The sequence below is a fragment of the Phasianus colchicus genome, chromosome 1 (assembly GCF_987193195.1).
Source record: "Phasianus colchicus chromosome 1, bPhaCol1.hap1.1, whole genome shotgun sequence".
In the NCBI taxonomy this organism is placed as follows: Eukaryota; Metazoa; Chordata; class Aves; order Galliformes; family Phasianidae; genus Phasianus; species Phasianus colchicus.
The window spans coordinates 95,882,510-95,898,263 of NC_143436.1; the positions used below are offsets into that span (position 1 = coordinate 95,882,510).

Below are 15,754 nucleotides of genomic sequence, written 5' to 3' on the forward strand. Positions count from 1 at the left end.
GTTTTTTGGTGTAAAAATCTATCTTTTTACAATGTGCAGTCTTCTATTTTAATTTTGCTTCTTCCCACCATTCCACAGTATTTTCTAAAAAGTGTGGATTTTTTTCATAATACAAGGTACTTTCTGTTCTATTTGATACACCAACTGACAACTTAATTCTTCCATAACAGAAGATGTTCAAATGCGATGAATACCATTTTTGAAACCAGTGACTCAACAGAAAAATTCTACTTTATACTCAACTACAATTGCCACCAGTGCTTTTACAATAATGAAAGTTCTTGACCCCTGGCTAATAAAATTACTATCAATTAATAACAACTCCATATTTCAGAAATACTGCAAGCAGACAGAAAAATGCTAAACATTAATATTACTTTTACTGCCGTTTTTGATGTGAGAATAGCAAATTCTTGAATATGTTACAATGACATCTGTTCCAGTCGCCTTCCTGTATCCAATTTAGTTTCAATTTTTGCAACGCTTACGCCTTGTTTCAATGTCTTGCAAAGTCTAGTCTTCTGTATAAGTCCAAGCTATAAATGATGAGCGCCCAAGCATCATAAAAATTGAATATAAAATTCCCAGCAGGAAACTGTAATGACTGCACTGTAAAACTGCAGTATGTTAAAACTTCAGAAGGTTGCATAATAAAAATCCTAAATGATCAATTTAATGTACTAATTGTTGCAACTATTATTGCAGAGGCAAGGTACTAACTGTTATGGAATACATAATAGCATTCTGACTGGTGTAGAGCCAGGTGTGAAGAAAATTTAAGAGAATCCCATGTTTTCCCAAAGAATGAACCTTATGAAATATTTCAACTAAAATGCAGGTCCATTTTATTGCCATTGTTTCCTCACAATAAGGTCAAATGAGAAATGTGGAATTGTTTGTATTGTAAGGGACCATTTATCCCAGTACACAATAAACATTTTACTTTTCATCAGAAGTATTGCCTGCAGTTCTTTCTTTTGTATATCAGCACTGTAGTTATCACCTATGGTTAATTTTCATGTTAAATATTTTAGTGATTTCTCTGCTTCATTTAACTGCCTTTTCCAAAGAGCATCCCCATATTTGTTCAACTCTCTTAATAACATCGAAGTTCTGATCTAAGCCTAGAGCACTAAGGCAATCAATGCTGATGAATGACTAGAAACAGTTTCTTTATTCCACTTCTCACTGAATAGAAAGTTTCCATTATCTTCCTCAACATCTTCACTCTATCAATTTGACAGGGGCATGCAGTTCTACACTCCACTGCCTTCACTCTAGAACTGTATACAGCCTTTCTATCTTTTTCTAATATAAAAGAAAAATGATAAATGATAAAGTCTAGTGAAAACTTCTTGTCTTCAGAGTGTCATGTTTTTCCTTTTTAATTGTTCTATAGTTTATTAAAATGCTATTAGGATAAATACCCAGTGTCACTCAAAATACACATGCATAGAATAGAAAAGCTTATTTGGACAAGCAGGAAAAGAGCACAGTAAATGTTAATCTAATTAAGACAGGAGTTAAGGTACTTATGAGAAAATTTATAGTATAATATTCTAGTTTTTATGGACTAATCATTGTACAAGAAAAATATCTTTCATACAGAGAAACATGCTTTAACATGCATTGCTCAAAGATAATTGTAAGTCAATTATGACAATACTGACAACAATATTAAAAAGTCTTCTCTCACTTAGGTAATTTTTGCAAAACTGGTCTTCCTCTGCAGTGTGGTGTTTGCTTCTTCCAACAATGATCTCTGATTTCCAACTGTTGCTGCAGGGACCCAAGATACCAATTGTGTTCTTTTACAACTATTTTCTCCTTACTGGTCCATTACATTTCAGACTTACAGTCTTTAATAGAAATATAATGCTCACTGCAGAGTGATGATGACCCTTCTGATTTCCTGTCAACCCTTTTAAACTTTCTGCCTTTCATGCATTTACTCATTATTATGAGGCCTCTGAGGACTTAGGTTTCCAAAATGAAGCCTTGTATAAATTGAAAAAGTATACTTTTCAAACATTTTGTATTTGTGGTAGCCCACTTATTTGAACAACATTTTTTGATACTAAGAAACCTTCTGGAGAAGGGAGCTGGGGGAACACAGAATATGGATCCTCTTCAGGACTCACTGGGCAGCAGAGATGAAAGAGTGAAGGTGAGGGCTTCATCAAACACTATACTGAAAAGTAGAGCTGGGAATCTTTCTCATCACTTACTTCTTTACTGCCACCTCCTTCACATTACTCCTTCCCACTTTGCGAATGACCAGTCCCAGAAACACATGACAAGTTTTGTGGGATGTGGCACAACGGCAAAGATAGTGTGACTTCAGACACAGCAATGAGTATCATACGTCCATCCTCTACTCTTTGACCTTTTCTACCCTTATTTTTGCAATTGAGAAACTGTTGCTAGTAATTATTCCAGGATGGGCAGCAGAAAAAGGAGGAAGGCATGCTGCTTGGACACTGTCAGAAAGTGGAGATTTAGGTCCACAAGTAGCACTGCTGTTCTCAAATCTGCAGTGATGATCAAAATTAAAAGGTAAAAATAAAATGTGCTTTCAAAATTATAATTCTACAGTGTTACTGCTGTGTAATCCACTGCTTTCTTAGATGGTCAATAAAAGAGATATCTTTACATTAATATTATCCCTCTAAACGTGGACTAAATTTGCATAAACTTCCATAAAAGTTAAAAAAAAAAAAAAAAAAAAAAAAAAAGGAAAGCATCACAAGCCTCTTCCTCTTGTTTTAGGCTCTATCAAGTCATTCTAAAAAAAAAAAAAAAAAAAAAAAAAAAAAAAAAAAAAGTACTGTTTTTCAGATAAGAAACTGAGTTTCTACAGACATTTTCCACAGAAATCCAAACGAAAGCTTACCTGGCATGTTCAGGAACTCAAATCATAAACATTCCTAAGTGTAAAAAATTATTCTGAAACTTCAATTATAAATACTGAAATACTTAATTTGCAAAACAATTAAGTCTCATAGCCTCACAATTAGTATTTTGTTCATCTTTAATATGGACTCATATACATGGTATCTTCACAAAAACACTGCTTTGTGGCTTAATTTAATCTGTGCAGCATGCTCATCTTATCTACATTATACATTCCCTTTAAAGGTATGTCGTCTTTTTTTAAAGCCAGTTTAATATCCAAACTATTCCACTCAAACTGGTTTCCTAAAGCATCCACTCAAACAAGAAAAACTGAGAAAATACAAGAAAATAAGACACGTACTCAGGTCTATCATGCTATCAAAAAAGGTATTTCTAATAATTTTACAAAGAAAGTTATTTACATTTGTTACCAAGCACTGGACTTACTAGGGATAGTTACTTCCTTAGATACTAACAGAAACAAAATTGATTTTAGTTAGGAAATGTAACAGCTTCTAAATACAGGTTAGAATCAGAAAATAAACAAAAGTAAATTTCTTATTTGTATAACAAAACATAGCCAAGATTTACAATTAATCTTTTTACCTTCATCTCCATAGGAAATTATTAAATGGTGATCCAAAGGTTTAATTATTCTTTTCTTCTTTTTCTTGTGCTTTATATCTGAATAACATCATCCAATACATTTTGATGAAAAGTTGTTTTTGTGCCCCAGTGTGCAGATCACATCTTTTTCTGAGCTCTCTGCCCTTTTCCTCCCCATTCTTCCTCACTCCCATCTTGAAATAAGAAGTAAAGCTTGATTTTTTTTTCTTGATCTTTCTGTAAAAAGTAATCTATAATATTGACCTGTAAAAGGCTGCTAGCGATTAGATTTCCCAAGAGGCTACAGGATTGAAACCAATCTTAGGTGATTCACAAATTGTAATGATTCCAGGGGCTTTTCTGAATAAACTTTCTTCAGAGGTTGCAGGAACGCATTGGCAAAGCAGGAGTCAGCAGTGCTGGTCTCCAGCTTAGCTTCTTCTACAACTCAGGCAACTGCTCTGTCATGAAAGCTGCCAAGTTATTACGAACGAGGCCTTAATTCTTTCAGACACTATCCCTTCAGCCAAAATGTCTACTGCTCATAAAAGCTTAATATATCAAATGCAAGCCATCTCCTACAGACACATGGTGATCAGAAGTTATCCTTTGTTATAGTGAGGAAAACATCCAATAGGTTTCCTAGCTGTGAACTGCTAAAAAGGACTATCCATACACAGGTCTGAAAGGAACAGTTAGTAGAAAAAGAACAGTGAAAAGGTATGCATACTTTCCGTGCAAAGAGATCATCCTCATTATTCAACAGAAGCACTAATTATGCTTTAGAAATAATGTTCTCAGCCAGTTTATTAAGTTTTACTGGAAATACTTACATTTATATAACTTCTTTGTGAAGAATTATTTATTATGTAGAGTACCTTAACAGCTTAAAAATATAATTTAGCAACTAGCACATTTAAACAATTCTTGAGAAAGTTCTTGTGTGAATATTAGTTCCCCTACATACCTATGCTTTGCTATTATTTAATAAATTACTCTACAAAAATATTACTCAACTGATTTCTTTTTAAACCCTGGCAGAGTGAACAACAGTCCTGGGGCCAGACCATCAACTTTCAGATGAATCCTTTTGTTTTGTGCCTGACATTTTATGAGGCATTTTACCAGCAATTTTATCTCTCAAATATTCTTACAAAATCTATTCAAGAAACAGACTCAGCATACCTTAGGCTGTTCCACTTGTTCCAGTACTCCCTTTTTTTTGATAGACTGAACCACAGACCATTCACAGATCATGACCTTGACACTAAAGGAATCCCCAGCCATCTAGAATATATAAGTGTTTTTAAAATATCTTTCTTTAATCATAATTAGGGTAAAGTATTTTCAACCACTGGCATTGAAGTCCTTTTGTGGACACTGTAAATAATGTAACATCTCGTAGAATAAAATGATACAAATTCATTTTTAAAACTATATTAGTTCTGAAATCACTAAGAAATCTCTGCCATATCTTCATAAATAAAATTTATATTAAAGATGGGTCTGTTAGACTGCATTTGTACGTGCCTGCATGCTGAAAAAAGAGATTTGCAAAAAAATGAGTAAAGAAAACTGCTTGCTACACAACCTCCCTCTGTATACCATGTGGATATGACATACAGCAAGAAGCCCGCTGGGAATTGTGTTATCAGCTTTTTAAGAAACTTAAAAGTCCATTCATACAGTGGACAGCAATTCCTTAATATGATGGAGTATAAATACATCAGCTGAATTTTGCAATTTCCTAGTTAGAATGTTGGAGCTTTTCTGTTTTGTTAAATCTCTTTAATTGGCATTTGCAAAACCATCCTACTTCCCTTTCCTTCTCCTTTATTTAAAAGGAAAAAGTAACTGAAAAGCTGTTTTGGTAGCTGCTAGTGAGAATTCAGAACAAGTTAGGAGTGAAAGAGGGAATAAAAAGTGCCTTTCATAGACTATACTTCATGGAATTCTTGATATGTATTGTTAACAGTTCACAGGCTTGTTCAGCCCAGTTCTGTGACAAGCAGGGTGGGGGAACCCACGGACCCATGCCCCAGGAAAGGGAAAAGGGTAGAGAGATATGGCTAAAAACAAAACAGCAGCAACGATCTGCGGAGAAATGAACTAATTTACTAAATAAGATATTGGAATACAAGGTAACACGCTATAATGCGTGTCAAATGGGTAAAAGGCAGGTCTTGTGATCTGCAAACAGTTTTTATCTTTCCATCGGAATGTAAAATGGAAACGTAAATAATGCAAAGTCCTCTGGGGTATGTCGTATGTAGTTCTTCTTCTCTTCCATGAACCAGGTGCCCAGAAGTAACCCAGTGCACTACATGATGTTATGATGTGGAATACTGATAATAAAAAACATAAAACCATGACATGCATCCATGTACATGTATATATGCTCAAAAGTTTTTTTTAAAAAAATAAAGAAAAAAAACTCTACAGGAAAAAAGAAAACTTACACCAGAAGGTCTTTGTGTCAGTGAAGGACAACCTAAATTTGACAGTTACGTGAATCAAGAGCATGGCTTTTGCTGATATTTCCAAAGCCAGTGAAGGGTACAAGACAGTTATTTATGATCTTCCAGTGAAAGTTACCAACAACACGTTCAGAAAAGAATATAGGAACATGGAGACATAAAAGAAACATTCTTATGAAGTTTAAGAATGAATCACATCTATACTATAGAAAGCATATTCAGAACTTATTGCCAGTTCACTATCATCGTAAGAATAAAAAGAAACCAACTACTTTATGCTGCTTGATGGAAAACATTTGGTGCTTGCATTACGCTGGTTACAGCGCATCTAGTTAAAAACAGAATACACCAGTCTAAGAGAACTATCCGCTGAAAGAGTTCACTATGGCACAAAAAGCATCAGCCTCGTTTGACATTTTTATTCAGAGAATAAATCTTCATTTAAAACAAAATGAAGTCGAGAAAAAGGCAACATTTCTATCTGAGATGTCAATAAAACAAATGCACAGCATGATCTTGTGTTGTCAATGTCGTTAGAACCCATCACTTCACAGAACGAGAAATGTGGCACTGCTACTGCTAGCCTACATTATTGAGTGTAGCATTACTCAAAATTCTCCTTAACAATCAGTAAAGAAAAGACACACCAAATTACTCCACTGAAATAATAGATTTCAAGATGATAAAATAGCAATGGTAACGAAAACAACATACTAGTGAGAACATGAGGGCAGAGTAGTGTCTCTTAGAACATGTGGTCTAAGTAGTGAATCAAGGGATAAATGACTAGACTATTCTGCACACCATTTCACTTTTTAACATACATGTAAACAGGAAAAACAGTATTTATAGATGCCCACTGGCATCTATAAAAATGGGATAGGAAGAAATACCATCCTTTTTTCCATTCTCTCAGCTTTTGGAATTTGAGAAACAAGAAAGTGAACAAAAAAGAGAGAAACACAGAAATTTTCAAAGCACTTAAAGCTTCTATTGATTTTTGCTTTTTTTTTCCTAAAAACTATCTGGAGTATGACACCAACATTTTTGCCCTTTCTTAGATTCTCCTTGATTTATTTCTTTTCTTCTCTCTTTTTCTTGAATAGTTTCTGAAAAGGATTTTGATTTAGACAGTCAAGACTTTCTTTTTGCAACACTGTTGTTTCTCAATGAGCAAAAAGCCAGCTAAAATCAATGACTAAGGGCATAGAAAGATGAATTCCAGCACAGCTAGCTGGAATGATTGAAAACTTTCTGCACCAGATGCTCATTACTGACTCTGTTCGGTAATTTCAACATAAGTTATTTGGATTTGCTAGAAGTCTTACTGTGATTTGATGAACAGCATTTAGACAATCCATTAATTCAGCTGCAAAGGCAGCAATCACTGGTAAGGTGGCAACCATTTTAAACAGCTACATTTACTGTGAGAGAAATCGTTAGTCCGTAGGCTAGAACTGTTTAGTATTGGAAAATGTGTGCTTTGGCTTTTAGTGGGTAGTAAAATCCATGTGGTAAACTTTTGCTACTACAGCACAATGGCTGCAAATAATTCAGCGCATAAATACAAGGCACACTTTCTATTTTTTACTCCCCTTTCCCTACTTGTTAGGGATTTGTCTTATTTTATCTTCAAGGAGACAAAAATATTCCAGAAGCATTAGTAATAAAAGTTTTTAACTCTTTCTGAGCAACTTTTTTCTATCTGGAAAACCTTCAACCAAGACTCCTATTAAATTACCAATCAAAAATGTAAATGATCAACTCTAAATTCAAAGGTAATGGGAGACCTGTTCAAGTCAAACCCTTACTTGAAAAGCATCCTTTTTGTCGTGAGCATTTTATTTGAAATACTAAAATTAACTAAAATATAAATTGTTGCCATTGGAATAAATAAATTAAGATGACTTTCAGATCCTTAATGCTAATTTGTCTTTGACACCTTGGTACGACTTAGTCCATGAAAGAAGTGTATCATTTTCCAGATTTATTCTTTATTATGTTATTTCTGTCCTTGAAGAATAAGAGAATTGCTTAACATGGGGGTAAAAAAAAAAAGGTTAAATTAACTTTTTTCCCACTGTCCAATTAAGACACAAAAGTCAAGAAAATAAAGCAAACATATAGGAAAGGAAAAATGAAAATTAATGTGTGCAGTGAGAGCTACATGGAATAAATATTAGAAGGAGAATTGTAACAAAGCTTGAAGGTGATGAAGTGGAAAGAAGCAAACCAGAAAGCTAGAAAAAAAACATGTCAGAATTTCTGAAGAAAAAAGGCAGCAGAAGCAGAAAATATCTTCAGACAAATACACTTGGAGATTACGGGTTCTGGATTAAGAAGTTACAGCATACAGAAAACAAAGTATATTTGCATTATATAAGTTCATATTGCTGCATCAAATGCAGTCATTTCATTTTGAAGGCAAAAAAGAAAATGTCTAAGGAAAAGCAATGAAGCAGTTTAAAATGAATACAGTCTACATTTGGAAAGGTAACTGCTCATGTGGAAGAGTGAAGAGTAAAAGATGTTTCGCAGAAACAAAGGGTAGAAGATAGTTTACAGAAGCAAATGTGCAGAGGCTGCTAAAAGAATGAGGATTGTAACAAGCTGGGATTAGAACGATTTTGGGTTGGAGAACAAAGATAAAAGTTTTGAGAACAGCTCGAGGACATTTGGTAAGTAAGTGATAAGATGTATACAAGGCAAGTTAGAACTAGATGGGGGGCTGCCCCTCCCGTAGGGTCAAGAGTTTACAGCGAGGAAGACTACAAGCCTTCGCAAGGAAGACGATGATTCTTCATCTCACTACCACGAGGAGGAGACCCCCACGACTCACCACCCATGCGCAAGGGAGAGGGACTGCATGCTAATGGATTCTCAGAAATCTAATGAATACGTATCCAAATTCCAGGAAATGATTATGTATTAGTTTGGGCTATATCTGTACCATACTTTTGCTTCACAGTGTGCAAGTTAGGTGGATCTATCCCCCTTGCACCCAGCATATGGGCACCATTGAAATCAACATACCTACTCTATATCCTTAATCTGGCTATAGAGTTTGATTTCCTTATGTCAAGAGCACACATACGAAAACAGCAGTAAGATTTATATGTATGTAAAGAATAAATATACAACACAACAACAACTACATCTCCACAAGATCACTTATTTATCTTTATGCCAGCATTTCCCCTAAAAGCTCAGATCTTCCTTATGCTGAATCTTGCTCATTAAATGTGTCCAAATGATTGCGTGATTTTATTCAGTCAGTCTGTAACATTTTACTAATAAACGATACACAGTGATGTCAAAAAGAGCAGTGGCTTTCCTTTTGTTTAATGGGCTATTATAAAGACCACAGTGATGTCTGAAACCTTTTTATTACTTTTCTAAAATAGACATTAACAAAAAAAAAAAGATCTCATTCATCCTAGCTGTTTAGTAGACAGACCACCTGGCACAATAAAAAACTGAAAAAAGTAAGCACGGCTGTATCAGAGGAAGAGTCTGAACCTTAACTAGGCTTATGACAAATAAACAGTGTTTCTCATTTTTCTTGATACTTGATAGTCATTTCCATTTTCCTTCTTTCCTGGAATCTATGCTGTCCTAAATAGTACTAAACACAAATATGGTATTCATTGGATGATGAATTAAAGCTTATTTCAATGATTACAGTCTTATAGACATGCTTACTAGAAGGCTTTAACTAGGTACTTCAGAAGACTATCTAACTGCCTGATACCTGATAGAGGAAATTATGAATAAGAAATCAGGAACCTTGAAATAACTGACTCAACAAAACTAATGGCCACAAGTTGTACCAGAGGAGGTTTAGGTTAGACTTAAGGAAGAACTTTTTCTCTCAAATAGTGGTCAGGCACTGGAATGGCCTGCCAAGGGTGGTGGTGGAGTTGCCATCCCTGGCAGTGTTCAAGAGGCATCTGGATGAGGAGTTGCAAGATATGGTTTAGTAGCTTGTGGTAGCAGTAGTAGTGTGAAGATGGTTGGACTAGATGATCTTATAGGTCGTTTCCAACCTTGTGATTCTATGATTCTAAACTGCTTAGAGTTTTCTAATTACAGCCTCTACATAATTGAAAATATGCAAAGTCTGAAACATTTTTTTAAAGTATTTAAGAAATATTCTAATGTTAAAAAGCTAAGAAAAACAATACTGGATTCTGGTATAGTAGGGTCTGAAGGAAGATAAAGTCTATGCACAGTTTAACAGTGCTCGTTGAAACATGAGACTACAATCAATGATGAACTTCTCAGGACTATATCTGGAAGAAAAAAAATACCATTCATCAACTACATTAATAATTTTTTGCTATTGTTAATATTATTTTGAAAAGCAAAATAGCTTGGAAAATATTTCTCTAATCCACAGTACCTGGCCAAAAGCACCGAAAACAAACACCACAACTGCATTAGCAGCACATCCTAATTATCTTTATTCTGCATTTGGAAAATCCATGTGTTAGCTCCTTGCTGACATAGTAGCTGAATCTCACTTTTCCATACACTGCCAGCTTCTACTGACAACTGTCCAGCAAGCCTCTTTGTTTTTCTGTTGAAGCACTTAGCATTTTCTAAAACAATTATTTGCCACCAAATTTCCAAGTGCAATGGAAACAAAGGAAACTACTATTTTGTTTATCTAATCCATCTTTCTCAGTGGCCTCACACGTTTTTAACTATTTAAACAAAGAAGAGACCAACACTGACATTCCTAGACAGAAATAACCAGAATAAGCCTTTTCTAATTTCTTGATGAAGTGATGAATTTGTGTTTTCTTCCTTTTCAGGAAACAAACAAACAAAAACTAAATAATCCATATAAAGTAAGAAGTGGGACACATTTAAGAGGAATGGACTTCTCTAGACAGAAGATGTAACACAGGAGAAAACAGCAAGCCTGCAGTGAAGAACATGGAGAAAAACAACAGGTCACTATCACAAAAGCCACTATCACTGTAAGTAGTTTTGTAAATCATTCAATTTTGTTTTGTGCTTCTCTGCATAGAAAAAATGTATGAGCATCATAGAAAAAAGAGCATCCAGGTAGTCAGAGATGCTGCCCCAGGTTACAACTTCATAAAGTAGCTTATAACCCATTCCAATTACTGCATAGTAGGACAAGTTGGGCTAGAGTTTACCTGCAAGAAATATGGCAGATACTGTGGCATCTGTAACACAGAAAAGTTACCTTGCCTCCTCTTGAATGTCCACATCTTATGAATTAAATAAATAAATAAATTGTAGTTATTTAATCAGCATTAAAACAGAAGTCTTTGTTTCAACACACCGCTTTACTCCGAGTACCACCACAGTGAGCTTATGTTCCCTCTCTCTCTTTCTTCTCCCTGTTGTCATCTTACTCCTACAAAACACAGGATCTTGCAAGCTGAACGAAGGATAATATGTTTTATTTAGATTGTAAGTCACACAGCATATTTTCTCTGCTTTAGGTAATAAAACAAAAACATAACAAGATGTTCAATTAAATTGCAGATCACAAAGTACACTGTGCCCCTGCAACAGCTTCCATTCACTGCACAGAAATATGCTGTAGACATGACAAATTTTTGCAAAGATTCTATTCATAATTACTTTGCTTCATGCAGGCTGTCATTACATACTAGCTTTGATATGGAAAAATATTTAGCGTCATACACCTTGTGCAAAGCTGCTAGCAGTAAACACAAGTGCCTTAAGCAGCACTCTTAACCCCACCTCATACATCTTCTGTTTGAACTGGAGCCCTGTGTACTGCCTGCCCCACCTTGCCCACCGTGCTGACACTCACCACATGCTGCCAGCCAGAACCGCCTTCTCAGGGCAGCAGAGGCCAAATATCACTTCTCAATAGGCCAGGTCATCTTCCCTTCCTGCCAGGTACATGAAGCTGCCTTACTCCTGTTTGATGAAGGACAGTTTCCCTGTCTCTTCTCACTCATAGCCGCTGTCCTGCCCCAATGCTTGCTTCTGACTTGCCTGCTCAGCCTCCTCCAACCCCACTTGTTCCCATTTCTAATGCTACCAGAAAGAACTGCCCAGCTGTCCAGAACCACTGTCAAAACTTGTCCTTTATGAAAATTTATGATCAGACTACCTTCATATTGGTATTAGCTTCCTGAGACTTGCAAGGATTATAAAATAAGTGATTTACAGTGGGACATAAAGTTGATCAGAGGGCAGGAGCACCTCTCCTATGAAGTAAGGTTGAAGGAGTTGGGCTTGTTTAGCCTGAAGAAGAGAAGGCTCTGGGAAGACCTTATTCCATCTCTCCAGCTTATAAACAGGAAGGAGACAAACTTTTTACACAGTCTGATGTGACAGGACAAAGGGCAACAGCTAAAATAAGAGAAAATTAGGTTAGATATTAGAAAACAATTCTTCACTCAGAGAGTGGTGAGGCACTGGCACAGGCTGCCCAGAGAAGCTGTGGTGCTCCATCCCTGGAGGGGCATAAGGCCGGGTTGGATGGCACCCTGGGCAGCCTGAGCTGGTGGGGGCAGCCCTGCCCACAGCAGGGTGTTGGGTCTGTGTAAGCTTCGAGGTCCCTTTCAACTCAAATCATTCTAGGATTCTATGATTGAAATTCTAATTGCTAAAAAAAAGGCTCCTTAAGCAGTCTATTTCTATGTACAAGAAACTTAATTCCACTGGATCTAAAGTATTAAACTTTTTATTTCATTTTTACCATTCTATGTCTATTGTATTATCACTTTACAATGGAGAACTTATAAAGGATTTATTTCTCCTTGGAATAAAAAGTATGTGTAAGAGATAATTCTTTTACATCATTGTCTCAAAGCTTGCTGGGGGCACAGATGGACAAGTCCAAGCAAGTCCTGGGCAAGGGTTGAGAAATCCTTTGTCTGGAGAATACTGATGGACAAGTCCTGCGCAAGGGTTGTGAAATCCTTTGTCTGAGGGACACAGATGGACAAGGCCAGGGGCAACAAGAGAGAGAAATAAACTGCAGATTAATGGCCAGGAAGCAGTCTTTTGTGTGGGCTTATCTCAAGGAAAATGGCTATCTCAGGAGGTGCTGCACATGAGTCTTACCCAAGTAACCAGGAATGCCACAATGGCAGAAGAAGGATAAAAAGGGGACTACAACCATGAGGTTAGGTTTTCTGGCAACAGATTCCTCATGAAGAAGAAGGTTTCTGGCCTCACAACTTGCCTCTCTCCCTCCTGGACTTGCTCTGTGCTCTACGAGCATGCTGAACAAGAACAAAGGTTCTGACATCAGATTCCTAACTACAGAATTCCTGCATGCTGACAGAGTCTCCTGGGCCTGCTACTTGCATCCTGCTGCTTCCTCCCGGACTGGCTCTGCAACTTCTTCCTGCTACCTGCTACTCTGTTGCTGCTTTCCCCCTGCTGTGATTTTCCTTAAACCTTCGAAACAGCATGCAACGGGACACTGCTAGATCCTGGTGCTGACTATCCTCATGCTTTACGCAATTCTTGCTTCTTTCCTATCTTTTCTATTGCCCTCCTTCCCCTCCCCATCATCCTAATTCATAATAGGAGCTGTCCTTCCCTTCCCTGTCTCCCTGATTAGAATTTATAATAAAGTGGTCAGACCAACATTTGAACCGTTGTTTCTTAATCTCACGCCGGGTATGTTATATTAAAAGAACCTCCTCTCTCTCCTATGAATTGAAGAGAGACAGTATGTTAAGGGTAAGAGTCTTTGCTTTATATGAGGAATGCATGTTCATCTGAACAAAACAAACAAACTAACTAAAAATAACATCAACAGGAGACAAAAAAAAAAAAAAAAAAAAAAAAGACTAAAAAGGAAAAAAATAAACAATAGGTCTCAAAAGACGATTCCTTTAGTTTATTCCATTTTCATTCAGAATTAACCAAGGAACAGGCATAGTGTCCCAAAGCCTACTAAATTCAAATTTCATCTTCAGCTGGGGCAACCAGTTAAAGTTACACACAGAAAGGGGAAAACCCTTTACACGGCTATAGTCTAAATATATCTTTTTCATCAGACGTTGTCCTGACTGTTCAAATTGTTGTACTACTTCAGAATATGTGGTTTGGTTGTACCTTAATTCCTCAACTGCAAGGGAGACAGCCTGAAAGCCGTGTCTCAGGTTGCTGATAGGAAGTGCAATGCCTACTTTTGTATCAGCTGAACTTTAAACACATTTATGAAAAAACTGCAAAAAATACACATTGTTGCAAAATCTATTTTTATATTCAGGCAGTTTATAGTTTAATTAACACTGCAAGACAATCTCATGCAGCTGTGGGAGAAAGAATGGGAAAAGAATTGTGATGGAGGCATGGCTGCTCTCTAATGTGTTCTGACAAAACTGAAGCTACCATCAATTGTAATATAAAATAATGAAAACGTCATGTCAAGTTTTATGTAAACAAAGAAGAATTGTCAAACTGACTACAAAAGTAGAAGTCTGGATTTTTTCTTAAACAGTGCAATAGAATTTCTCTGGTATACATGAGAGCAAGTGGTTTGGTTACTGCACTAGCTAGAAACACAAACCTACACATACACACACACAAAAAGCACCATGAGGAATAATTCTAGTATGCAAACAGAGCAGCAGTAATTAGTCAAGATGTCAGAGGATTATACTCCTGTAGAAATCTTAAGGCATTTATAACTTTTAAATATACATTGGTTGCTCCAAAAGTAATGCCTATTTATTTCCATTAAAACTGTAATAGATACAAAGAGTACAGTAACACTATTTGACAGAGTAAATTCTCAGCTACAAAATACTATTTTGCAACAATCACCACCAATATCTACGCATTTTCACCAGTAATGAACAAGAGCCTGTTTGCTGCATTCATAAAAATCTGCATCAGTGGAGTTAACTCACTGTTGCTTTTGTCACTGCTGAAAGACATCACCCACCATGTCAGTGGGTTCAATTTTTTTCCACATGGAAGAATTCAGTAACACACCTTTGCTTCATCCACTCTTCCAAGTCAGATGTCCTACTGCTACCATCTGTCACACAGCAACAAAACGTAACAAATACTGATGGGAAGGTTTTGACCTCTACTGCCATACCATCAATGTCCATCTCCGACACCATGGGTCAACATAAATCAGGAAGCATTACTTTTAGAGTGGCCCTCATAGTTTGTTATATGTGTTTAGTAATGTCATTTAACCACATATCAATGCAAATAGCACTGGTGTTTTATAATCGATTTGTGACACTACTAAGGTACGTAAATTAAATTTTCACTTCCTTTTGCTTTGCCTTTGAGCTTTATCAAATGCAACTCAGAGTATATCTACAGAACACAATATAAGAATTCTAAGAACACAATCCCTTCTAGGTTCAGAAGAAACTGCATTAGAGATTGTTGAAAAATCTCTAGAGTTTGGAAAGATTGCATGAGAAAATATTGATAGAAGAAGGAATTGTTTTTGTATGGCATTTTAATTTTCATTTTATTGTAATAACTTTTTCAAATCTAAGTATGCAAGCAGAATCAACCTAATACTTAAATGCATGACCTTGGGATTTCCTCTTTTGAATCAGCTTGAAGATAATCTATAAGAACAAATAGAGTGCAACAGTGAATAGCATCCAACAACAGAATCAACACAAGAGAACAGAAAATAAGCCAAGTTTCAGTTAGTATGTTTGGCAGATATACATATCTAGGTAGTTGGCACTCTCCTTCAGTGAGGCTTATCACTTTATTCTCTGTATTTCCATTTAAACAAATAGTATGAAATAAGAGAAAATACT

At 36.1% G+C, this 15,754-nt stretch overlaps 1 protein-coding gene across 4 annotated transcripts in view; it reads right to left on the reverse strand.

The window, feature by feature from the left end:
* The window catches only part of CADM2 (cell adhesion molecule 2), a 627,326-nt gene that overhangs the window by 500,838 nt on the left and 110,734 nt on the right, over positions 1-15,754 (reverse strand). The gene's annotated exons all lie outside the window — the stretch shown is intronic.